Below are 26738 nucleotides of genomic sequence, written 5' to 3' on the forward strand. Positions count from 1 at the left end.
GCTTCCTGGCCCTTTCCGGTTAGTGGAAGCTGCCCACACTCCTTGGCTCGTGGCCCCTTTCATCTTTAAAGCCAGCAATGTCCGGCTGAGTCACATCACATCACTCTGACACTGACTCTTCTGTGTCTTCCATCTTTTAAGGACCTTCGTGATTATATTGGGCCCACCTGGATAATAAGAATAATCTTATTTTAAGGTCAACTGATTAGCAACTTTAATTCCATATGCAACCTTAATTCCCCCTTCCCATGTAACAGAACATATTCACAGATTCCATCCTTGGAAGGCCATTACTCTGTCGACTGCAATAGGAATTTAAGAGTTGGAGGTTCTTACAGCTCTCCTCATTCCCTGGCAAATTAGGCTGTTTTCCATGGAAGCACTGTGAGGATAGATTCTCTACATGGGACGTCTCCAGTGCCTGGCACTCTGCTTGGCACAGATGGTCAACACACACAACCCATGAATGCCATACGCACAGACGCACAAACTCACAGATATACTCACAGATGTGTGTGACACAGTATAGACACAAACACATCTATACACAACACACGGATACACAGACACACACATTTATTCATGTAAGGTGTGACTGAGCATACAGTAATGAGACTGATGCCAGTCTTACTTAGTGCTTTATGTTACATTTCTGTAATTTTGGAATGAACTTCTTTTCCATACTGGTAAATCCTCTTTCTATGAGAAGAGCTAAATAAATCATGGTTAATGACAATGTCAATTAAGCTGGGTACACTGTTTTGGCTTAAAAACTTAAGTATGTCAGATACTGAGTTTCGGGTTTGGTTTCTATCCTGCTTTGTGGACAATTCCTAAAGAAATGAGTTGTGATGCTTTGGACCATCTGTGGTGAAATTAACATTGCGGCGTCAGCCTCTACTGCTCTGTGTGATCATACTCACCTGGGTGGACAGTACTGGTACCTGTCACGCCCCATTTAAAATCGTCCAACTCCAGTTCTATTGCATGTTCAGATCTGAGAAAGTGTGAACAACCTCACACAGGTACAAACTGACAATGTCTCTCCCACCTGCCATTCCCTGGCATGCCATGTACCTCCCACTTCCTATCCTGGGGGACATCCATGGTGATCTCTCCCTGGCACTTAAACATATGCAACCTGGAAATCTGGGGGAGTTGATGCCTGTAGGATCTCCATTGACTAGCTAGGGGATGGGAACAATGGATAAATGCTTTTCCCTTTCATCCTCCGGGTGCAGAGTTCTAGGATGTACTTCCTAAGCTTCCTCAAAAGGTCTTGCAGGATTAATCGAGACCCATAGAAATGACCTGCAGAGTTGGCTCAACTCACTAGTGTGTCTTGTATTGGTTTTCTCTCCTGCCCTGTTTCACTCCCCTGTTCCCTGGGATCACTTCCCAAATAAACCCCCTGAGCACAAGCATTGGTCTCAGGCTCTGCTTTTGGGGGAACCCAGGTGAAAAGAGTTAGGGTCCCCCTAGAGGGATGCCTGGGTGGCTCAGTGGTTGAGCATCTGCCTTTGGCCCAGGGCGTGATCCTGGATTCCTGGGATCGAGTCCCACATTGGGCTCCTTGCATGGAGCCTGCTTCTCCTCCCTCTGCCTGTGTCTCTGCCTCTCTGTGTCTCTCATGAATAAGTAAATAAAATCTTTTTTAAAAAATTACTCTAGAAGTAGCCCTAGAAATCAGCCCCTCAGAATGGAATATATGGAGGGATTCACTTGCCAGCCAGATGGCAGTGGGATGGAGAGAATCCCTGACCTACCGAAGCATCATAGTTACTTGGGTTGTCTCCTGTGTGGATTGCGATGTGATATATAGGTGGGAAGGGAAGTGGTTATCTGTGGCACCTGTATGGTATGAGGATGAGGTTATAAAGTTTGAATGGATGGCCTTTTGTTAACTGTGTTGGAAGTCTTGGGGGAAAAATGCAAAGCTTAGTTTGGCCAACCATAAACTTAAGACATGCACAAAACTGGAAAACATCTTTGGCAGTATTTAAGGAGATGCTTAGTTCTTCCAGTCCCAAACACTGTGCTGAGAATCAGGCCCAGAATCTAATTGCAAAAGTGGAAGACTCATTAAAGAGAATGAATGTTTACCCTTACATTTTTTTTTCCATATCAAAGTCAGTGTGCTAAAGGGAAAAAGGACCATGAGACTTGAAATGGGGCCATTTGGGTAAACAAGACTCTTGAAACCCTAGAATCTCTTGAACCCTCTGGACTGGCAAAAGCAGCCCCCTGCCCCATACTAGAGGGGAGCAGCTTCCCTGTGCTTGGAGACCCTACAAAGATTGCACTCGAAGCAGGTACCCTGCAGCGTGATGTTCATCCTTAAGATCCACCTCTCCCACACTCATGACCGCCAGGCAGATAGACAGGATCACATGTCAGGACAGTTTGAGTAGGAGAAATACAGTCGTTCCATAAGAAAATCACTTATTCGTTGAAGGAACTGGAGGACCTGGCTGATATGGATTCACAAACACCAGGGGAGACAAATGGGAATGATTGTGCCTTAGGGTATTGGACCAAGAGAGCCTGGATATCAGTCTGGGAAGGAGAGACCTGTACATGGGAGCACCCACCTATGACTCTGGGTTCAAAGCCATGGCATTGACGCCGGGAATATACCTTAGTACGTTGTCAGTGTTGCTTCTTGAAGCTTACTCATGGCATGAACCCACAGTAAGTAAAGTGGAGATACTGAACCGTCCTTGGCAGAGAATTAAGGAAGAGATCAGAAGGTCCAGGGAGGAGGCTATGTTCACATGGGTTTGTTATATGAGACTGGAGACCCCATCACCTGACTGTGCTCCTCAGGAGGACCAGAGGAGTGTTCACGATGAGCTACTGGAGAGGGGCCCTAGCATGCTGCAGAAGCTGTGAATGGTCCAGGGTTGACAGGAGGAGAGGCTGCTGTAGAGCTGGGGCTCCCTAGGATCAGTGGGGATTATGGAGTTCCAGAATGGTAGAAGCCAGGAGAAGGCAATTAACTGGCATTGTGGACAGCAAGGCCCTCATCCACTTTCTAGATCTAAGTCAGTTCACAGAGCCAGGAACCACTGACTGCAGGGCAGGCTAGGTCCCTTTGAGGAAGACCCTGCATTACCATTACACATAATAAAATATTCAGGAAGCTTCCTAAAGAGTAACTAGACAGTGGGGTGAGGAAAGGGGAATTCTCACATCTTTTGAGCACAGTTGCATCCACCATCCCCATCGTGTTGGGCAGTGGTGGGCTATGGTGAGCTTCACCCAGTGGTACTCCGTGTCACCACTGACATGTTTGATGCATTAGCGTTAGGACAGATGGTCCAGCCTCTGGCGTTTGGTAAGCAGCTGTTAGTCGGTAGATGCCTTCTTCTTAATTCCCATCAATAAGGAGAATCAAAAACAGCTCACTTTTACTACAAGGCAGGCAGAGAAATAGCGCTCACTGGCAGGCGGGCAGGGGCCATTGACTCTCCAGCTCCCCATCGGAATATGATCTTTCAAGTTTTGATCTTTCTGTCACTCCACAGAATCCAACTGCTCGCATGATGTTGATGGCATGATGCTAATAGGACCCATAGAGCAGGACGTGGCCAGATCTCTAGATGCCCTCGTGAGGCACATGAGCACTAAACCATGGGAAAGAAATCCCATGGAGGATTCAGGTGCCTGCCACATGGGTGGAGTTTTTTGTGGTCCTGTGCTCTGGCACAGGATTTCAAAGCATCCCCTTCAAGATAAAAGACAGGTAATCGCACCTTGCACCCCACCACTGAGAAAGAGGGTCAGGGCCTGGGGAACCTCTGGATTTTGGAGGCAACAGATGTACCTCACTTAGGAATACTGCTCCGACCCCTTTTGCAGTGACTTGGAAAGCCACCAGTGTTGAGTGGGGCTCTGTAGCAGTCCAGGCTGCGGTCCAACTGTCCTGGCATTCGTACCATGTCCCCATGTGCTCCGCCACCATATCACCTGGCACACCCCATGGAGCTCGAGGTTTCCACGGTGCATAAGAAGCGGCTGTTTTGAATGCACAACCCACGGTAAATTAAAATATAACTTTATGTGTTATCTCCCACGGTCCCTGTGAAGTGTATCCAGTGAGGATCACCTTTCCTTGTCTTCCAGTCTAAGATAAAACCAAAACCTTAAAGTTTTTATGTTCAGATCTTCTCTCCTCGCCAGCACAGGCCTGCTTCAGTCTGAGAGCCTGCAGCCCGAGGGAGCAGTGGTGAAGGGCCTAATGACCTTGAACTGTTTGAGTTCTAGGCTGGCTTTGGTCATGCTAGTCTTAGCAAATGTTTAAAGCTGATTCTTTCATGAGTTCTTTTCTGGGTCCTCCTGAGGTTTCTGTCTCCAGGGACTTCTTTCCTGCATGACCATCCACTGGGCAGATGTATCTGTAGGAAGCACTGTCCTCAGGCCCAGGAGGGGCCTCCAGCTTCCTTCTGGTACACCCCAGCATCTTCTAGATGGTCTTATTAGACAGACCCAGGCCAGCTACACCAGCCCACACTGGCCTTGCTCTCCATCATGCCCTGCCAGAGACACTCTCCATCATGCCCTGCCCAGAGACACTCAGGGCTTATAGACCTGGCCCAACACAACCACTCTTCCAAGGGGTTCCAAGGTAGCTCCCCCCACCCCAGTTGGCTCTAAGGAAAGGGGGCACCAGCCCCTTCCTCCCGCCTGGCTGAGAGCAAGGACTCCACATTGCCACACTTTCCTCCAAACCAATGGTTCTATAGATGTTTTTCCCATCTCTACATCAGGAGCCCTCTTTTACTTTTTAAAAAGATTTTTATTTATTTGAGAAAGAGAGAGAGAGCACAACCGGGGGAGCAGGGGGAGAGAGAGAAGCAGACTCCCCACTGAGCCAGACATGGGGCTCGATCCCAGGACCCCGGGATCCTGATGTGAGCCGGAGGCAGACACTTAAATGAACCACCAAGGTGCCCCTGGGGCCTTTTTCATACTTTCAAACTGGAGAAGGTCTAATCATCCTGGAACCCATTCTTTAAAATTTGTAAAGTCTGCACTTGCTGATGTGGCTTCCCATCTATTGTGCTTTAGTGTTTCAATCAAAACTTTAATATCCTGGGTACGTTGTTTCCCCAGTTAAAGGGCTGGCCCGGATTATAAAGGCTCCCAGACTCCTGTGACTCAGCTATAAAAAAAGATGTTGCTGCACCCCAGGAGCAGATGGTATGGTTCACCAATGAACTAAAGGACGGCTACGTATTTTTATTAAGCATCAACCATATGCTCTTGTGAGGTGGGTGTTACAGCTTTAAGTCCCATTTTATTGAGGAGGAAACTGAGGCAGCACCACTGGATTCAATCCAAGTAAGACTTACTGAGCCAGGCTGGAAGACAGATTTGGACCTGATACAAAATCCCTGCCTTTAAGGAGAACAGTCCCTTGGGGAGAGACAGAGCAACAAGTACGGAGAGTCTAGCTCCTGTCGGGTGACCCTGGAGCTGTGTCCTTTATTCCTGAGGGAAAATAAAACCCCATTTTGGCTGAGCATACACCACGATTTGGTGACCATCTTATTTTACTCCCCTAAAGTAGCTTTCATGTTAGTGTTTTAATCTTTGGTAACTGCCCTGGCACCTCTGAGCCTCTCTTAGGTGGCCAAGGGGCTGCCCTGCAGTGGTGGCTGAGTCCTCAGGGAGGCTTTTCTGATTGGTGCCCATTAGGGTCACTCAGTCCCCGCTTCTACTGCCCTTCTGTGAGAAGAAACCCTGACACACCAGCCACAGGCCTCACAGCAGATTCAAGCTCCCTGAAGGCCCCAAATCCTTCCCTTCCAGCCCTATTACTGTGGTATTTATAGCCCAAATGTGAAGGGTATTATTATTCTCCTCCTCTGCCTTTCTTTGCCTGAAATAAAGACTCAGTCCACTCTTCTATTAAGCCAGATTTGCATAACATGGCCTGGGAAGAAATCTCCTCAGAGCCCAGGGACCAGAGCCTCTGAGCTCTGTCTTTATACAGGGTTTCTGAAAAAGCTCTGTTCCTCTTTGAAGGTACAGGGGAAAACCAGGAGAGACTTCCCTCAAATGCATTCCCTTCAAGTAGCGGAACCTTTGCATTTCTAAAGCAGCTTCTACCCCAGGCTCTAGAGATTTCCCTTCCCTCATTAGAAAGGAAAGCGTGGGTGAGTCCAAGGTCACTGCTTGTGGGTCTCATGAAATAAGCTCAAGTAAAACGTTCGCTTTCTGGGGCACCGATTTGTGGGGCTCCGCTCTGCATCAGGTAGGTGGAGGGAGAGGCACCCCCCCCACACAATTGGCCTCCATCTCTAACTGGGCTCCCCACCAAGGGGCAGATGACCCACATGGGTCCCCTGGTGTCCACAAGGTCCACAATGTCCCCTCCCAAATACCAGACTGCCGTTTCTTTCCCTAGGTCTTTGCAGAAAAAAGAGGTGGGGGGATTCCTTTCATCATCAACTATAAACAATTAATGGGATTTACTAAATCTGTTACCTAAATACAAAAACTGTTTACAAGCATAATACATAGGTGTGGATTTCATTTTGCTGCCAATTCCTCCTCGCTAGGAATTAGTATTAGTCGTCCAGCCAGGCAAAGGGGGTCAAAGTAGGTCATTCCTGTTCACCTTCATCTTCTCTACTTGAACATTAACTTGAAAAACACACAAAAAGTGTTTAAATGACCTATAATTAAGAGAATGAAAAGACAAGCCACAGACTGGGAAAAAATATTTATAAAACACATATCTGAAAAAGGACTTGTATCCAAAATACACAAAGAACTCTCAAAACTCAACCATAAGGGGGAAGAAAAAACTATTAGAAAATGGACAAAAGATTTGAACTGACACCTCTCCAAAGAAGATACACAGCCGACAAACAGGAAAAGATGCCAGTGTCATATATGTCACTAGGGAATCACAAATTAAAACAATAAGGAGGTACTTCTACACATCTGTTAGAATGGCCAGGATCCAAAACACTGGTCACACCAAATCCTGATGAGGATATGGAGCAGCAAGAACTGGTGGCGGCATTCATTGCTGGTGGCCAAGTGAACCGGCAAGTTTCTCTGGAAGATAGTGTGGCAGTTTCTTACACAGCTCAACATATTAAACAACCCAGCAACCGAGCTCCTTACTATTTACCCAAACCAGCTGAAAACTTATGTCCGCCCAAAAGTTTAGAGCAGCTTTATTCACAATTGCCAGAAATTGAAAGCCCCCAAGATGTCCTTCAATGGGTGAAGGGATAAACAAACTGATACATCCAGATGATGGGATATTATTTAGCAACCGAAAGAGATGAGCTGTCAATTCATGAAAAGATGTGGAGGAAATTTAAATGCATATTACAAAGTGAAGGAAGCCAGCAGGAAAGGGCTACATAGTGTATTGTATCAGTTATATGATGTTCTGGAAAAGGCAAAACTATAGGAAGAATAATAAGTGAGTGGGTGCCTGGGGCTGGGGCGGGAGGAGGGAGGGAGGGAAGGAGGAAAGGTGGAGCACGGGGGATTATTAGGGTGGGGAACTATTCTGCATGATACTGAAATGGGGGATAATGGTGCAGCTATGACATTACACCTTTGTAAAAACCTACAGTCTGTACAACACAGAGTGAACTCTCATGTAAACTATAGACTTTAATAACATGTATTAATATTGGATTACCAGTTGTAATAAGTGTGCCAAATTAACACAAGATATTAATAATGCAGAAACTGGGCAGCCCCAGTGGTTTAGCGGTTTAGCATCGCCTTCGGCCCAGGGCCTGATCCTGGAGACCCGGGATCGAGTTCCACATCGGGCTCCCTGCATGGAGCCTGCTTCTCCCTCTGCCTGTGTCTCTGCCTCTCTCTCTCTGTGTCTCTCATGAATAAATAAATAAAATATTTTTTTAATGTTAAAAAAATAATGCAGAAACTATTGGGGAGGAGTGTAGTGTGGCAGGAAGAGGGAGTATAGGGGAATATGTGTACTTTCTGCTCAACTTTCCTGTTAACTTAAAAGTGCTTTTTAGGGTGCTTGGGTGGCTCAGTCAGTTAGGCATCTGCCTTCAGCTCAGGTCATGATCTCGGGGTCCTGGGATTGAGTCTCACATGCTGAGTAGGGAGCCCATTTCTCCCTCTCTTTCTGCCTGCCATTCCCCCTGCTTGTGCTCTCTCTCGGTTAACTATATAAATAAAATCTTTCATTTTTAAGTGCTTTTAAAAAATCTATTAATTAAAAAAACTATAATTCCACCTTTACAAAATCACATAAAATAAGAAGACATTCCAGTCTATTTCATTCCCCCAGTCTACACACCCCCAATAAGGTAAGCACTGTTTATAATTAGCTGTGCATGCTTCCTGATTTTTTCCCCTAAGTTTCTACAAATATATCTATATATCTATATTTGTATCTAGCTCTCTATAGCATCACACATTAAAAAAATAAAAATGAAATCATGCCTTCCATACTATATTAGTTTGCAACTTGCTTATTTTACTTACGTTATGGGCCTCTTTCCAGGCTGTACATGTAGATCTAACTCTTTTTTTGGAAACTGTCCCATCCGATCTATTTGATTGCTAAAGAAGATTCACAAGATCCCGATTGACAATGCTTGCACATCTACAGTATATTGCAGGAAAAGCATTACAAGCACTGAAGCGAGACAGCAAGGAGTCCAGAGAGGTCAGGTGTAAGCTTCAATGGTCTTTCCCTGCAAGAGCCATACAGATGCACTTTCTCTCTTGGATTACAGAACACCTTAGCTCCAAGAAGCCCCAAATGAAGTTGCCACAGGGCCTTCTCATTCCCTGCTAGCAGTATAGAAATATTTCATTCTGTATTACAGCAGCCCCAGCAGCAGAGACCTCCGGGGTCTCACCAAAGCTGCGTACAAATCATTAATTTCACTGCTATCAAGGAATAATGCTGAAAATAAAAATAAAAATAAAAACAAACACTGCTGACAAGCTGGTAAAAGCCACTTTGAAACTCCTGAGACCCATGGTTATGAAACAACACTATTAATTAGTACCATTAACTCCTGGACCAGGGGGTCTGCACTATTAGGAACATCTTCTATTTCAGTTAATCAGCTCATGCCCATCCCCGGCCTGCTGGAATGAACCTGTGGAGTACACCGTGGTATGGACAAACACACTCTGTTCCACCATTCCCACAGGGGTGGGTAGGAGTCCCGCCCGCCCCGCCAATCCCTCGCTGTGATTATAAACCTGGCCACAGTGGACATCTTCACACATACATGCTTTTATGTATTCGTATATTTATTTCTGCAGCATACGTCCCTCAAGTGATGTGGACAAATCACTTTGCTTTTCTTGATCTGTCTTTTGTGTCTTCTTTTCTCTGTATTTTAGGAGGATAGGGACTCACTGCGTGGTACTGCTGTGCTCAGAGGCTCACATTCCTGTCAGGGTTTTGCTGTGCTCTCTCTGCACCTGCTCTGGTACCCCGCTGTCCTCTGGCTTTGTGTGTCTTGATTCTCTTAGTCTCTCCTTCCAAGCCACAAGGAATGTGGTTACTTCTCTTTGGGATCAGGGCTCTCCACTATGTGAAAGGGATCATTTCTCTAGGGCGATTCCATTTTTATATTTTATTTTTTTTAAAGAAGACTGCTACCTAATAGAACATACACCCACAGGCAAGGCCTAAGAAAATGAAACAAATCTCCTACTTTAGGTGCTAATTAGGTGCTGAAACAGATGATCTCCATGCCTCGACAGCTTGATTTAAGAAAAGTTCAATTCTCCTCTTGTAAAGCCCCAAACGTCACAGAGTAGGGAGTTCTGCTCTGTGTCCTCACTCAGGTATCCGGGTCCCTTCAGTCCTATAGGACTTCAGAGTTCTTCCCATTCAGACAGCTGATGGGGAAAGAGAGAGAGAGGGGGGAGGACCGCACAGGGGTTTTCATGGCTACAACTGAAGGCTTAGCAGATTGTGGTGGTCTTGAAATATATCCACAGATTCCTTAAAATTCTTTCCCTCAAGAGCTAGAGCTCGATTCTCTTCCCTTTGAGTGTGGGCTGGACTTAGTGACTCACTTCTAACAGATAGAAGTCAGAAGTAATGGGCAAATCTGGTCGAAAAAAGATTGCAGCTTCTGTCTTCAGTGCTGTCTCTCTGTCTCTGTTCATCTCTCTCTCATCTCTCACTTTTTAAAAAAGACTGCCTTTTAGGGATCCCTGGGTGGCGCAGCGGTTTGGCGCCTGCCTTTGGCCTAGGGCGCAATCCTGGAGACCCGGGATCGAATCCCACGTCGGGCTCCCGGTGCATGGAGCCTGCTTCTCACTCTGCCTGTGTCTCTGCCTCTCTCTCTCTCTCTGTGACTATCATAAATAAATTTAAAAAAAAATTAAAAACATTAAAAAAAAAGACTGTCTTTTGCAAAAAAAGATTATTTATTTATTTGAGAAATAGAGAGAGCACAAGAGGGGGGAGCTGCCAAGGGAGAGGGAGAAGCAGACTCCTTGCTGAGGAGGGAGCCTGATGCATAACTGGACCCCAGGACCCCCAGATCATGACCTGAGCTGAAGGCAGATGCTTAACCTCCTGAGCCACCCAGGAGCCCCTGAGGGGAGCCATGTCTTAGGAACCCAAGCACTGTGCCAGCAGTCACGTGAGTGATCCTGAACGTGGAATCTCCAGTTCAATCAGATCTTCGGAGGCTGCAGCTCCAACCAATATACTGATTTTGACCTAGTGAGGGACCCTGAGCCAGAACCAGCCAGGGAAGCCACTCCTGGGTTCCTGACTCTCAGAAACTGTGTGATATAATAATTTTTTTGTGGTTTTGGGGGGTAAACTGTTAACTTTGGGGGTAATTTGTTATACAGCAATAGATAATACACCTGCCCACCTGCATTTCATTGGCCAGAATTCAGTCCCATGGCCACACCTCACTGCGGAGAGGCTGGGGAATGATCCGGTCATGTCCCCAGAAGGAAAAGGAGAAGGGTTTGCTGAATATCCAACTTGTGTCTGCTATACCATGGAACTTCTGGGATTCTTCTCCCGCTTGGCAGAAATGAGGGTCAATTCCATCAATTCCTAAGACATGGTAAGAGCCAAAGGTCTCACTTTTGACTACTTGTTCCCTATTTTATGTGAACAACAGCCTTGGATTATCTAGGAGGAAATAAGGAATGCTAATCCCAAATTTACATTTTATTTCATATATTTTAGTGATAGTACAATACTTCTAAATATTTTGTTGATGATTTTGCTTAAAGCTTCTACCAACCACATAGTTTACAAAATGCGCATTATGTATGATATCAATATTACAGGGAGAAATATGCATTCATATGCAATGAAAAAATACTGTGAAGAAATATACCGAAATACAAAACAAGATAATTCCTGTGTGGTGAGGGAATCAGTGACTTTCACTTAGTTTGTGTGCATAGGGATTAGTGTTTTTCCAGCTTTTCTTCCTTTTTTTCCAACTTTTCTAAGATGAAGATGTTTGTTATTTTGTAATCAGAAAAGATAATTATAATAAAAGCAATCATTATGAAAATAATATAAATGTTATAAAAAAGCAATCCCTCTATACGTGGGGCAGGGCCAACTGAGAAGCATCTGTTTCGTTCACGTTGAGTCTGGACAACTGGACAACCACGCTTGAGCTCTGGGGAGCCCCCTCTGGGCTTGTTAGTTCTCTTACCTCACAAAGAACAGAGGTAACCGACTTCCCAGGGTGACTAAGCCTTTGATCCATCCTGAGGAGAATCCCTGTTGTGCTCCATGTGGTCAGATCATCCTCTCTACCTAAACTCTTCCCCCTTCAGGAATGGAAAACATTTGTCCTCTAGGAAGACTTCTCCCTAATGACCTCTGCCTCCCCGATTTCACAGCCACCCACTCAGAAACAAATTTTCATTTCAGTTTATCAGAATCACATAGACAGGTGGCTTCCTCTGGGCCTGAGGTTCAAACCCTAACACCCACCTGCTCACACACACCCACCCGTGCACACACACACACACACACACACACATGCACACTGACACGCTTCCTCTTGTATGATGAAGGGCAAGTCAGTTAACCACTTAGCCTTAGTTTCTTCATCTGTGAAAGGGGCTAAAACCCTTCATAACTGATGTCACACCTCAAAAGCATATAGGATGATGCAGGGCACGTAGTAGGAGTGTTGTAAAAGCTACGTGTGGGAATCTTGAAGGTAGACGTAATTCCTGTCCTTATGGAGCTTACTGCTTAGTGGGAAAAGACAGCCGTTAGATACATAGTTAGAGGTGTATTGAGCCATTTAAAAAAAAAAAAAGGAGGGAAGGTAGAATTTAATGACATAGGTAGGATCATCAGATGGCCCTTTCTTCAGATGGAGAAACTCAGCTCAGGGAAATTAGGTCACACTTTTAGCCAAGTGGTACAGCTGGGACCAGACTTGATCTGTCTCATATCCAGCCCCTAATTTCAGGGGTTGCACGGGGACTGCCCAGAACCCAAGGAACTGTGCCTTTGCAGGTTCCTTCTTCCATTAAAAAATATATTAAAAATTATATTTTTACAACTGTATTGATATAAAGACAACTATGACCCCGGCTGGATTATATTCATTTTTTCCTTCTTTTTAAAGATGATTTATTTATTTATTTATTTATTTATTTATTTATTTATTTATTCATGAGAGACAGAGAGAGAGAGAGAGGCAGAGGGAGAAGCAGGCTCCCTGTAAGGAGCCTGATGTGGGACTCGATTCTAGGGCCCCAGGATCATGCCCTGGGCTGAAGGCAGATGCTCAACCACTGAGCCACCCAGGCACCCCTCATTTTTTTCCTTCTGATCTTAAAAGAAATTATAACATTTTCATGGCCTCCTAAAGGTATCATTGGCCCCAGGCACTGTCCATGTGCTTATCATAGGAAGTTGAGTAGAATATAATCTGGTCCCCTAAGGAGGCCAGTGGAAGAGACATAAAAAGAGAACAACTAATATTAGTAACAGTAATTCTAGTTTGGGTGTATTAAGTGCTTGTTCATCTCATTTAAGTCTCTTAATAAACTAAGAATTAATAAACAACATTAGTTTCACTTGGCAGACAAGGAAATTGAGACCCAGAATGCTGCCATCGCTTGCCCACAGTGATGCACTTGTTGGGGACAGGTGTTGGGATCCAGTCTGCAATTCCTTTTTTTCTTAATATTATTTATTTATTTATTTATTTATTTATTTATTTATTTATTTATAGGAGATGGGGGGTGGGGTAGAGAGGCAGAGACACAGGCAGAGGGAGAAGCAGGCTCCACGCAGGGAGCCGGACGTGGGACTCAATCCGGGTCTCCAGGATCAGGCTCTGGGCCAAAGGCGGCGCTAAACCGCTGAGCCACCCGGGCTGCCCCAGTCTGCAATTCTTTCCGGATTCTTCCTTGTCTGGATTCTCACCTGTCATGCTGTGTCTCAACTGCAGTGCAGACAGTGGATGGAATACCCACTAGAGAGAGGCATGAGCAAGACGGTCCGATTCCATGGCCAATGTCATCAGAGACATTGTGTGCACTGAGTTCTGGGGAGACTTGGCCTCTGACCATTGTCTCTCTACTCCTTACCCAGATGTCCCCAACCACCATGTTGGGGGCTTCTTTCCTTTCCTCCCACTGGCTTACCCTCTGCCCCTTACCCCACATTGGCTAGTCCAAAGCATGCTCACCAAGAGCAAAGCCTTTGAGCTGTGGCAGAACCGGACACGCTGGGAATATTTTATGGGCATGGCCTGGTTGAGGAGTCACGTGGGAAACCCTGCCTACACCTGGGAGCTGATCATCCTCAGCCAAATATTCAAGAGGATGATGCCAGTGACGTATGTTTCTAGCTTACAAAGACTTTCCTCAAACATCTTTTGTTGCTTTTACCATGACCCTTGTGAAATTGGTAGACAGATCATATTACATATTATTGCATGATTTAACCCTTAAAATCCTGCCATGGCTCCTGCTGGCCTTCCCTGGTGGGCATTGGGGGCCACCCTCCTGGCTCCCTCCTGCTCTGCTCCTCATTCTCCACTCCAGCCAGGCTGAACAGCGCATGCTTCCTCCAAAACTGTTCCAACCATTTCACCTCGACCCTACCCTAGAATGACCTGGGTTATGTGACTTGCCTGAGGACACACAACTAGGAAGTGATGAAGCTGATTCAAAACTAGATTTGTCTCACTCCAAAGCACATGCCAAACAGAATTCCCTTAAGGGATCAGTGGTGTCCCAATCTAGTCATGTGAATTAGGCAAGTGTGGCTTATAAATCCAGCTGGTGCGGTGCCCTCCCCCACAATCCCTTCACCTGGGGAACACCTGTGTCTTACTTTAGACTCAATTCAAGCACCACTACACTTTCAGTGGGTTTTTCAGGTTTGAAGCTCATGTAACAATGATGGAGGGAGTTGCAGAGTAAGGATGCAACACTTTTCTTTAGAGAGAGATGTCACACCTGAAGATGAGGAAATGGTGTGGAGGCTTTGCCTCTGGAGAGAACAGGCATGCCCGTGGCTGCTGCCTGGACTCCCAGCCACGGCACTCCTGTTCTGGGGGGAAGAATGAAGTGCTGGCGTGGAAGCAGGAAGTGGTAACTCCTTAAAACTTCTCACTCCTTCACACCTTCTGTGTGACTCATTTTGATGAAATTCAACGAACTCTGAGCACCTGCTCACTACTTGTAGTCTTTTTCAGCTAGAAAACTCCACAACTCCCCTCCCCCAGGATTTCAGGAGCTGAGACCCAGAATGTGAAAGACCCAGCAGAGTGGCCAGTGGACATTAGAGGACATGGCTCCTGCCCTGCCAACCCTCACCTTGCCTGTGCCCCGACCCCTGTGCGGTGACAGGGCGACTGGCTTTCAGGGCTTGAACGGGTGAGCAAGTGAAAGACACTTGGGCCAAAGAATGCTATATATAGCTACACATATTTTTGTTGCTATTGTTGAATTTTTAAAAAAGGACAACCAATGTGTGTATGAATAATAATAATGGTTATTATTATGAATAATAATAATGGTTATTATTATGAATAATAATAATGGTTATTATTATTCATGATGATCCATTTCATGAAGCCAAAAAATATGTAAACCTATATGTGCTTCTGCATCTAAATCTACATCAACGTCTACACCTATCCAGAAGGATCAAACATCAATGATGTTAAAACAAACATTTTAACATCAAAATGTTAACTAAAAGCAAGTTTTCTCTAGGTGGTGGCATTACAGTGGTTTGCTTGATGTGTTTCTGTATTTTCCATTTTTTTTTTTTTTTACAATTACCATGCATTAATTAGGCGATCTGAACAGCAAGTTCAAGGCCAATTCTCTTTTAAATGGCTAGGATCCCATGGGAGACCTGGGTGGCTCAGGGGTTGAATGTCTGCCTTCAGCTCAGGTCATGATCCTGGAGTCCCAGGATCGAGTCTTGCGTCGAGCTCTCTGCATGGCTGATTCTCCCTCTGCCTATGTCTCTGTGTCTCTCATGAATAAACAAGTAAAATCTTTTTTAAAAAATGGCTAAGATCCCAAGCCTAGGAAATGCTCTTTGAGTGATGCAGGAGGCCCTTTCTCATTTTTTGTGTTCTTCCCTCCTTCCAGGTTGGAAGAATCTCAAGCAAGCCTCTGCCTCTCTGGCCAATGCCTTTGCTGCCCTCTGGTGGTCACTCGGGACCTCAGCAAGTGCGCCAACCAACCCACCCCCGCCCACCCACGGTGGACGGTTGCTTCTGTTTCAGGTTAGCCCTCTGAAGTTCCATTTCTTAGAACTGTTCCTCCCCCCGCCCCACGCCAAGGTTGAGCATCCTAAAGTCAGTGTCACCCCCCCCCCACTAAGGTTGAGCATCCTTAAGGTTGAGCATACTTTTTTTTTTTTTTAATTTATTCATGAGAGACACAGAGAGACAGAGACACCGGCAGAGGGAGAAGCAGGCTCCATGCAGGGAGCCTGATGTGGGACTCGATCCTCGGACTCCAGGATCAGGCCCTGGGCCCAAGGCAGGTGCCAAACCGCTGAGCCACCCAGGGATCCCCAGCATCCTTTTAAAACCAGTGAGGTTTGCTCCGGTCTAAGCTTTAAAGCTGGTGGACATGTCATTTTTGCAAAAGCCAAAGCCCCTGGGCCTTTATTCCACAGCCGCAGGGCTTGAGTTCCAGCGGCAGACAGGCCCTGGGGTGCGCTCACCTGCTGCTTTCTCAGGGTTGCCGAAAGCAGCCTTTGGTTTTGGTCAGCATTGTGACTGCCAAAGCCACCAGCCTGCCTGCAAAAGGACGGTGCTTCTCACGGTCCGAGAATGCTGCTCTGTTCTCCACCAGAATCATAAGTAGTGTGTCTACGGCCCCCAACCTGGGCCGCTTTGAGACTGTGTGGCTTTAAGCAAATTGTGTCACCTCTCTGTTCATTCAGCTGTAACATGGGAATTGTCATCATGCCTGCCTGGATTTTACCAGGCCCTGCCACTTGTTAGCTGTTAACCTGGAACACATTACTTAACATTTCTGTGCCTCGGTTTCCTCATTTGTAACATTGGGGGGAAAGTGGTGCCTAATTCACAGGGCTGCGAGGGCGGAATTAATTAATTCGTGCGGGTGATTAGATCAGTACCTGGAACATAATTAGCTCTTAATGTTTTATTATTATTGTTACCATTGCCGGTTACCAAAGCATATTATTAGTTCAATGTCATCCTAAGAATGCATAGAGTTTAGAGTAAGGGATTCATTCTTTGTGAAGCCTTTCATGTATTAGGAACTATTGTGGGTGCTATTTAATATTCACTGAAACCCTTCAAGGAAGGTGTTAATCTTCATTTTACAAGCGAGGAAGTTGATCTTCAGAGAGGTTAAGTAATTCACCCAAGGTCACACAGCTAGGAAATACAGAATATGAATTCGATTCCTTTGGTTTGGCTCTGGAGCCTCTGTTCTTTCCTGTCTGTGTGGTTGACTGCTACCTCCTAAGGGTAGCTTGTTTTTACTAATCTTTTTTTTTTCTAGAATACTTTATCCTCCACTCAACATAACACAAACCTCAACGTCCATGGCTTTACACACTAGAACTTTATTTCTCAGGAGTGCAGTAACTCATGAGGTCATTCCCATTTGGTGAGAAGGCCTTCCACGTGGTGATTCAGAGACCTAGGCTCCTCCCATCTAGCGGTCTTATTCTTCCCTGGGGCTTTGGAATCCTCTGTATTCAACTGGTGAGTGAGCAAAGAACATGGAACCGGCTTGAAAGTGGTCCTCATCAACCCTGTCCATAGTCCATTAACCTAACACTCAGTCACAGGGGAGGCTGGGAAATGGAGCTTTACTCCATGTTTGAAGGCAATGGAATGATGACCCACCAGCCAGCCTCTGCCACACCTGACTTATGTCAAACATCCTTGAGACCTGGGTTTAAATTTTAATTCCCCTGGTAAGAAATCTTGACCCCCTCAGGTCTGGATTGGGGCCCCTCCTCTGTACTTCCTTTCTTGTGGCATCCATTGCACAGAATTACTAAGTATTGCCTCATCTATCCTTCCATTCTTCTGTGGGCTGCACTAGGGCAGGGGTCATGCCTGTCTCCCTCACAGCTGAATTCCCACTGTTTACATGGAGCCTAGCACACAGTCGGTGCTCAATAGTTGCTCAATGGATGATGTCTGGGCAAGTGGCTTGAGGGGGCAGAGGATGTGGGTGGGAGTGGTCGACAGCAAGTTTTAAAACCATGAATGGGAACAGGGCTGGAAAGCCCTCTGAGGTTGAGGTTGGGGCGTCTGTTCTCTAAGAGTGGAACCGAGACAACAAGTGTGGTCACAGGTTGTCTGTGTCTCGGCACCTGCCCCAGAGAAGAACCCCACACAGACGTCTCTTGCCTCAGTTGGTTCCAGTACGTATACCCTACAGGGCCTGGTTTTGAGCTTAGGAAACAAACCACTCCCATCATGATGAAATGCGGCATCACGTTTACTTATTTATGATTTATATCCCATCTGTTTCCCGAGAAACTTGGAAGTAGCTTTAAAATGAATACAATAAGAGAGAGACACCTGAATGATAGGGAGACTAGTCAAGGTGATATTAGATCATTGAAAATTGAAAATCAACTGACTCTGGAAATAACAAGATAAATGTTTCTTCCTTACAAGCCAGGTCTTTATTTTGGGACAATATTTAGTGTTTTTTACATTGGTCTTTTGATGTTTTTTTTCCCCCTCACTGTCCCTGGGCGTCTGGCCTATAGCTGAGATTGGTTTTGAGGAGGGACTGCGATGAACTCATGGCCCCTCTTTTCAGGGTTGCAAGACGCTTTTCAGCTCTGCCCTGTCGGGCTCATCGCTGCTCCTCTGCTGGACTACAAATCTCCTTCCACAGCCTGATGTTAAGACGAAGATCATATCCATGAACAAAAACCACCCAGTAGAACTGCCCTTATATGAAAAACCTGAGTTAACAAGACAGAGGGGGATGGTCTAACTTGGTGATGGGGCAAGAATCCCCACCTGGCTCCTTTGGCTGATGGCCTCGACAAGTCACTCAATGGTTCTGAGCCTCCATCGGCTCATCTATGAAATGGGATCATTGAGCCCAGATACCCTGGGTGGGTATGAGAGTTCGATGACACAAAATGCCCTCAGAGGGGTAACGTGTTACATTAGACGGCTGAACAAGGGCAAGTGTATCGGGGTACTGCCCTCAGTACCACCCAGGGATGGGGGACCCAGAGCCTGTGGGAGGGTAGGGATGGGGATGGACTTCAGGGTCAGGGCTCTTCTTGGAGGGAAGGCCAGGGTAGTCTCACAATATCCCAAGGAAAGCCAAGTTTTGGGGACCACCGTCTCCCTGCTACCTTCTCCACTCAGAAGGCATGTGAATTACAGGTGACCTGCAGGTCGCTTCTGGGATCAGGGGGGACTGGGAGCTTGTCTCTGGGTGCAGGATTCTGGGGACAGGAGGCAGCTGGGAGCCTGGGATGAAGCCCAGCCAGTGCAGGCAGGGGGTCTGTGGGCCAAGGAGCACTAGGACCTCTGTAAGATTTGTATTCCAGAAGCCTCTCTGGCCCATATAGGCCAATTCTGTGCTGATTCATAAAAGGGAAGGGAAAAACCCCCCTAAGTTCCAGGTTCCAAAGGAACAAATTTGCAGTAAGTTTAAAAAAGAACCAAAGCCAATCTGAACTGGAGAAGGGGTTTCCCCTAAACTGTCCCTCCACATACTCAGCAATCGACAAAGATGCTGAGAAAGCGCGGGTAGGTGGCCTGGGTGGGGACGGGCAGCTGGGGCTTCATTGCCAGGCTGATGGTCCATGGCCCCTTCCCACAGGCTTCTCTGCCGTCACCCCTGAGAAGGGTGACATCAGCCTCTACCCCGTGGTGCAACACGCCACTGCACGAAAACAACAGAGATGTTTGCCAAGGAGAAAAAAATCCCCGTGACCTTATCATCCCATCAAATCAACTGTTTTCATTTTTCTGGGCTTCTTCCATTCCAGTCTTCACCGTTTGATCGTAGTTCCACTGCCCTTACCATCTTAACTGTCTTTCTCTTCCTTGACATGGGGTGATGTTGGGCAAATTCCAGTTTCCTCATCCGTGCAATGGGAAACTCACAGCACCTATGGCATAGAGGGGTGTGAGTCTGGTATGAGATCATCCCCGTAAAGTGCACGGTACATAGTAGGTGCTTAGCAAACGGTAGCTGCAGTTATGATTTCCGGCAGCACCTCTTTGGTTTTCTTTTCTTTTTTTTTTTTTAAGATTTTATTTATTTATTTGACAGAGTGAGTGAGCATAAGCAGGGGGAGCAGCAGGCAGAGGGAGAGGGAGAAGAAGACACCCCAGTGAGCAGGGAGCCAGACACGGGACTTGATCCCAGGATCCTGGGATCATGACCTGAGCTGAAAGCAATTGTTCAACCAATTGAGCCACTCAGGTGCCTCTCTTTGGTTTTCATAATACATACTATTGCACTATTAGAATTTTTCAACTTTTTTTTTTTTTTTAATTTATGATAGACACAGAGAGAGAGAGAGAGGCAGAGACACAGGCAGAGGGAGAAGCAGGCTCCATGCACTGGGAGCCCGATGTGGGATTCGATCCCGGGTCTCCAGGATCGCGCCCTGGGCCAAAGGCAGGCGCTAAACCGCTGCACCACCCAGGGATCCCCAGAATTTTTCAACTTTTTATATGTGTTAATGTGATAAAATTGGAACAACTTATTTTTTTAAGACTTTATTTATTTATTCATGAGAGACAGAGAGAGGCAGAGACACAGGCAGAGGGAGAAGCAGGCTCCATGCAGGGAGCCCGACGTGGGACTCGATCCCCCGACTCCAGGATCACACCCTGGGCCGAAGGCAGGCGCTAAACCCCTGAGCCACCCAGGGATCCCCTGGAACAACCTATTTTAAAAGAAGCCTGTTCATGGTGAAATATCTTTTATGATTAGCCTTTAAAGATTGGCATTAGCAGACACACATGCGCCCCACTCTTCTGTACCTGGGGGACCCAGTATGTGCCCATGCTCATTGTGACCTGAGAAAATTCTGCTGGGGCACTGGGTGGGGGAGCCTCATTACAGCTGAGGCCTTTTCTGGCCCTAGCGGACAGAAAAGCAGGGCATGTTGAGACTGCCTTTCTTCAACTGCAGAATCCACCCCCACCCCTGTTCCTGTGATAAGGCTCCTGGGAATCCCAGGGCAGCTGCCCACTCTCGGTGTCTCTTGGAAAAGTGACCTGTCATCCCGGGTGCGGGGAAATCCAAGTGCTGGGCCTTCTCTATCAGGCAGCAGAGAAGGGGCAGTGTTGGGAAAGCGCTAATGGTGGATCTTTGCGTAGGCGAGAGGCTGAGTTGGAACATGTGCTGCTGGGGGCTCTTTCTGATTTCAATTGTGGTTTTGGCGAGCCAGAGTCTCCCGGGATTGATGTCTACTGCAGGTGTCCTTGCGGCATTTCCCGTCTACCTAGGGCACATCCAGGAGGCTGATGGAAAAAAGGAAATAACATGTAGAGTTTAAGACTCAAGACGATCACTCCAGACAAGGCCTCTCTCGGCCTCTGTCCTCTCATCGGTGCCACACAACCTGCAAAACGGACCAGTTGTGGAATTCAATTATTCTCAGCTCTGGGGAGGGAACTGGGAGGTCGCTGGACATTTGCTCTGGAGACTGGTCACATGACCTAAGAGCTCCTCGCCCCCTTGGACTCTACACCTTGGTCGTGGCTTCATCAGTTCACTGTGTGCCTGGACTGCGCTGGGCGCCGCAATGACCAAGATGGGGCCCCACCCTTGGGACCACACAGTCAACTCCAGAGGAGAGACAGGATGCTGCCTGTGGTCATATTCACCATGGCAGTGGCTGCGGTCCCCCCGAGTGCACCGAATGCAAAATCTCATGGAACCCTCCGAACGGCTGCATGATGTCTACCCTGGTAATATCCTTATTTTTCAGGTGAGGAAGACAAAGGTGCTGAAGCATGAACTAATCTGCCCCAAGTCACAGAGCTCGCAGGTGGCACAGCTGTGATTCCATTCAGTCATCAGGCTCTAGATCCTCCCCCACAACCCCCTCCTTTCTTTTTTTGGGCAAGGGGGTGGGGGGCTATCGTACAACTTTCTTGATTTCATTTAACACAATTTCAAATTAAGTCTGTGCATAGATGGCCATAAGAGATAGCTCAAATCTCAAGGTAGAAGGGTTTCCTTTTGTGGTACCCCTCTGAGTACTTTCAAGGCTCCTCCAGTGTGCTGACATGTGGCATTTGACACCTTAAGATTTTATCTAGGGGCACAGAAAGCAGCAATATCATCAATATTCACAGCCCCAGGTGTGTGAGGTTGCCTTGGTACTGTATTAGACTCACTGCCCAGGCCAGAGGCCCAGGGGCAGGGGGTGGGGGTGGGGGCAGTTGGTTAGTGATTTTTTTCTTTGTCTCTAATCTTAGTTGTCATTTTCTTGGTTACCTGTCCTCATCTCCCTGTTCGATATTTCTTCTCCTCCTTCGCCCCTAGTCCTTCCCCTTCTTCACTTACCACTTCCCCTCCTCCTCCTCTTTCTCTTCTTGTATGAAGTATCAAGATATTGGAAAATACTTAGGACCTCTGTTCTCATCTTTCTTCACACATTTAAGTAATGGAAGCTGGCCAATTTCCAGTCCCACAATGGTCCAAACAGACATGCGATATCATTGGTGAGATTTATTTAACATGAATAAGGTTTGGCAACGATCCTGGTACCAGCAATAGAGGCTCAGGCTTACATTTTCCAGAATTGTAAGGCCTTGCGCCATAAAGCCAGTCAAGGTCCAGATGTAGCAGGGAAAGTACAGATGTTACTTGCATCATCCAGAGCTGATAGGCTCCCAGGTGTGGGAGGCCTTCTCCTTTTGCAAATCCTGTGAAACAGCCAGTCCATTCTAGATCATTCTGCAATGAGAAGAGACCTCAGCATAGACAAGTTGCATCTTCAGAGTCCATGCTCTTAACCAATGTACATAGTACATTTTTCACCTTGAAACAATTTATAATGAGACACAATGGGAAAAACAACTGTGTTGCACAGACTTTATATTCTACAGAAATTCCAAGGAGTTGGAGATTAAAACTTTCATAGACTCAAAGTTTTAAGGCTCCACATAGATCAAATTTCCTCAGCCCATCGAGGAAACAACAGAGGCTGGATGAATGGTACCCTCAAGGTCACACAGCTAGTTAGTTGGTGGCAGAGGGAGAACCAGGTCCCTGGTGACTGATTCTAAGTTCTTGGCCCTCTCTGTCACACCACATGACCAAAGCACATGTGGTGAGAAAGCCTCCCCTGAGGAGGAGGAATGTGACCGGGGCCTGAAGGGACAGAAGTGGTGCGAGCACGGCCTTGGAAGAGGGGCCAGGCTCCCTGATGCCAGTTTTAGGCTCCTTTGTGAACACTGACGGTTCAGCTAACTGAACCATCAACTCCTCAATGGTAAGCATTTGTCTCTTCCATTTTCTGCCCCATTGCAGAGTTCCTGATATGGGGCTTGCACAAAGGGATACTTGGGGAACTGGATGAGACTCGATTCTTCACACCCTCTCTGAGATCAGACTCCTTGTTTTAAGAACTTGGCACCAAACAGAAACTCAGCCTATTTCCTTTCTATTTCCTTCTTTACTTCCCATGGTTGATACTTTCGAGAGTGTGTGCCTGAGCCACAACCTCTGAAATGAGCTAGCTGCCGGCAGCCATGTTTGTAAGACCAACCCCAGGCCCGCTGTGAGTGGCTGAGTGGCCCAGGAATGGGCTCCTGACTAAGACGGATCCATGAGAGCCTCTCTCTCAATTTGGAACTGTGTCCCGAGGGGCTCCTCAGCCTCCTCTGATGACGTGAACTGAGGTGGAGTAGTTCAGGAACAGGGAACCAACCATCCATCTTCAGGGATATGGAGGTGGCCAGTGCAGAGATGGAGGGAAGTGAAGCAGATTTTGAGAGGGCAGCAGCAAGGAGAAACCCCAGGACCCTACAGAGAAACCCCGAGAAGCCAACTGCCCTGTGCCTGGGGAGGCCCCTGCCCAGAGGAGGCCTTCACCTCGTTTGGAGACGCCTCCTCCAGTCACACAAGAAGGACAGTCTGTTGCCTGGAACCCTTACCATAGTCTGATGTTATCAAGTTTCTGCAGAAGGAGCTCACTCAGCCAGGGCTCTGACAGAGCCATTAGGGGAAGTCCTTGGTTATGCTTTGTGCTGGAGGAACCACAGTCCGGAAACAGGGCATGTTGTTGAAGGGGAACTTTCTGCTCTTTCTTAAAGGGAGACCCTAGGCCTGGGGGGGTCACAGTTTGACCCAGGCTCCAGAAGGAATGGGACTTCAGAGAAGATGTTAATCCTTTTTTGTTTGTTTGTTTTCTTTGCAAAGATTTTTAGTCAGCGTTCTTCACAGCAGCATGAATGGGAGAGGAGAGACCCCCGTGGTCACTTTAGCCATCACGCTAGGTACTGGAGAACAGAGATGAGAGAATACATTTCCACCTCACAGTGAGTGAGATGGACATGGGGGTACGATTGCACAGCCATGAGATGTAAATGCCACGATAAAGCAATGCACAAGCAAGAAGGGTCCCTGAAGAACATCCAACCTGGTGGATCAGAGGATGTTTCCTGGCAGGGATGACAGCTGAGTGGAGCAAACAGGAGTTGACCAGGCCAGAGAGGGTAAGGGACAATCCAGAGGAAACGGCGAGTACAGAAGAGCAGTGTTGAGAGACACAATGGTGGCTTCCGAGAAGTACAAGTGGCTGAAGCAGCTGGAGCGTGAAGTCTCTAGGCTTTGGCCAGAAAGCAAGAAGAGTGACCTGCAGAGCTGTGCTCTCCTAACCTCTTTGTGTGCTCCATCTGTTAAATTTTTTTGAGCATGCAAAAAATGTCTATGTATATTTATAACGTAGATATACAACATGTTTACGAAGCAGTATATGTATATATATTTACAAAATACATAATTGCCTTTATAGTAATATGTTAAATATGATTGTAGCTTCTTAATTTCCTTCTTACGTTTTTTTTTTTAAATAAAAATACACACAGAAATTCTAAAATATTCTCCCCACCCCACAGTGCATGTGGAGAACTGCTCCGCAGACGTGATCAGGTCTGGGGCAACCATCTCCTCCTCAGAATCAACCAGATGTGTAGCCGTGGCCTGAGCTGTCACAGCCACAGCTGATAGTCCCTGCGCTGAGTGATTCTGATCATGAAACCTCAGGAGCAACAGCCTAGACTTCTAGAAACCTCTGTGCCTGGTGATTCCCAATCTGAATTTCTGGATGTGCACACCCCTGTGACAGGGCTTTTTTCTTTTTCTGAGAAGGTAGCTGAAATTTGGACCTCATGGCTTGAGGGCGGTCAACAGAAAAATGTAGACCTCACTAGAGCTGCTCTCTTCCTGTCAACCTTCCCTTTTTGTTGCCTCTGGCCTGAGAGTTAGGGCTTCCTGAAGCCCTGGAGCCTCCTCTTGTGCTTGGGGCTGAGCTCCTCCCAGATGGAATGCCTAACTAGGGCTCCCAGAGGACAACCCCCTGAGCTTTAAACAACAGCACGACACCAGTACACCCTATGATGTGTGTGGAGTGGCGACCACCTGAACAGTGCTAAATTCTTTATAGTCATTTTCTCCTCCAACTCCCACAGCAACACCATGGGTGGCGGGAGAGGGGTGCTGCTCCTAGGATCCCCACTTCTCAGACAGGAAATGGGCATGGGAGAGCCTTACTTCCTTAGGAGTCATGTCAAGGCAGACCCCGGATAGTCAGGATTTCCAACCTCAGGCCTGGCTGCTCTCCCCACAGTAGGAAGGTCCAAGGACTGAACTTTGGATCCCCACCTTCTGTTGCCATGCCTTTGCAAGCTGCCACCCTTCTTAGGTTCTGCTCATCAAGCCAGGACTAGAGTCAGATGCAAAAAGGGTGGCCTGATGGTATTTACTCAGAATTGGTGGGCAAAAAATGATTATGTAAATAAATATTTTAAATGGTAAAAAATTGTTTAAATTATTGCTTTGTTGAGGTATAATTCATATACAAAAATGTACATAATTAATGTATGTGTACATTTGGATGAGTTTTGACATATGCATATACCCTGATAGCACCACCACAGCCAAGGTAATAAATATATCTAGCACTTCCAAAGGACTCCCTGTATCCTCTTGCTCTGTGTGTTTGTGGATGTGTGTGTGTTAAGAACAGTTAACGTGAGCTATAGCCTCTCAACAAGTTTTTTTTTTAAGATTTTATTTTTAAGTACTCTCTATACATAGTGTGGGGCTCGAACCCACAACCCCTGAGATCAAGAGTCACAGGCTTTACTGACTGAACCATCCAGGTGCCCCTCAACAAGTTTTTAAGTGCACAACACCATATTGTTAATTATAGGCACTATGTGGTATGGTATATCTCTAGAACTTATTCATCTTGTACAACCGTTAACTTTATACCCACTGAACAACTAGCTCTTCTTTCTCTTCCCCCCACCCCCTGACAACCACCATTCTCTTTTCTGCTTAAATAGTTAAATATAATATTTTTTAAAAATGAAACTGTAGGGTGCCTTATAAGCCCAGTTCTTGCTTTCCTGGCAGTGCTTTCCCACCAGGAATGAGGTGGGATAAGCCATAGGATAAATTCATCTGTTGGATGGAGGTAAAAGGAGAAACTTTGTCCACAAGATTACTAGAATGGAGTTCTGTTGTTCTTGCTATAAAAATGACTCATGAATGTGGTAATAAAATTTCAAACAATTATAAAAAAGATAAAGAAAATGTGAAAGTTTTCTGCATCTCTGGGCCTCTACTCATAGACCTACTCTCTAGAAGTAAATGTTTAAAATCATATTTGGGTTTTGTGCTTCTCGTGGTTATGTCCAGAATGGTAAAATATGTTTGTACTTCTCTTCCTCAACTTATTCCCTTTAGATATTATTTAAAGACCACCTCCCACTCTAAATATTAAAGAATTTAATTCAGTTATATTTTACCTCATTTACCCACCTCCTGATTTTTACTTGTATTTTTTTATTTTTGGTCTATTAGTAGTCTTTATCACTTTAGACAATTTACTTAAGTCTGTATTTCTTGGTCTGTCATCTTCTTTTTTTTTTAACTTTTATTTATTTATGATAGTCACAGAGAGAGAGAGAGAGAGGCAGAGACATAGGCAGAGGGAGAAGCAGGCTCCATGCACCGGGAGCCCGATGTGGGATTCGATCCCGGGTCTC

At 46.3% G+C, this 26738-nt stretch overlaps 1 long non-coding RNA gene across 1 annotated transcript; it reads left to right on the forward strand.

Moving 5' to 3' along the window:
• Positions 1–14710: 14710 nt before the first annotated feature.
• On the forward strand, positions 14711–26527 carry LOC140640259 (uncharacterized). Its single transcript, XR_012036912.1, has 3 exons — positions 14711–14880; positions 15610–15746; positions 22993–26527. It is a non-coding gene; the product is annotated as an uncharacterized lncRNA (long non-coding RNA).
• Positions 26528–26738: the final 211 nt, after the last annotated feature.

Source organism: Canis lupus, chromosome 9 (assembly GCF_048164855.1).
Source record: "Canis lupus baileyi chromosome 9, mCanLup2.hap1, whole genome shotgun sequence".
Lineage (NCBI taxonomy): Eukaryota > Metazoa > Chordata > Mammalia > Carnivora > Canidae > Canis > Canis lupus.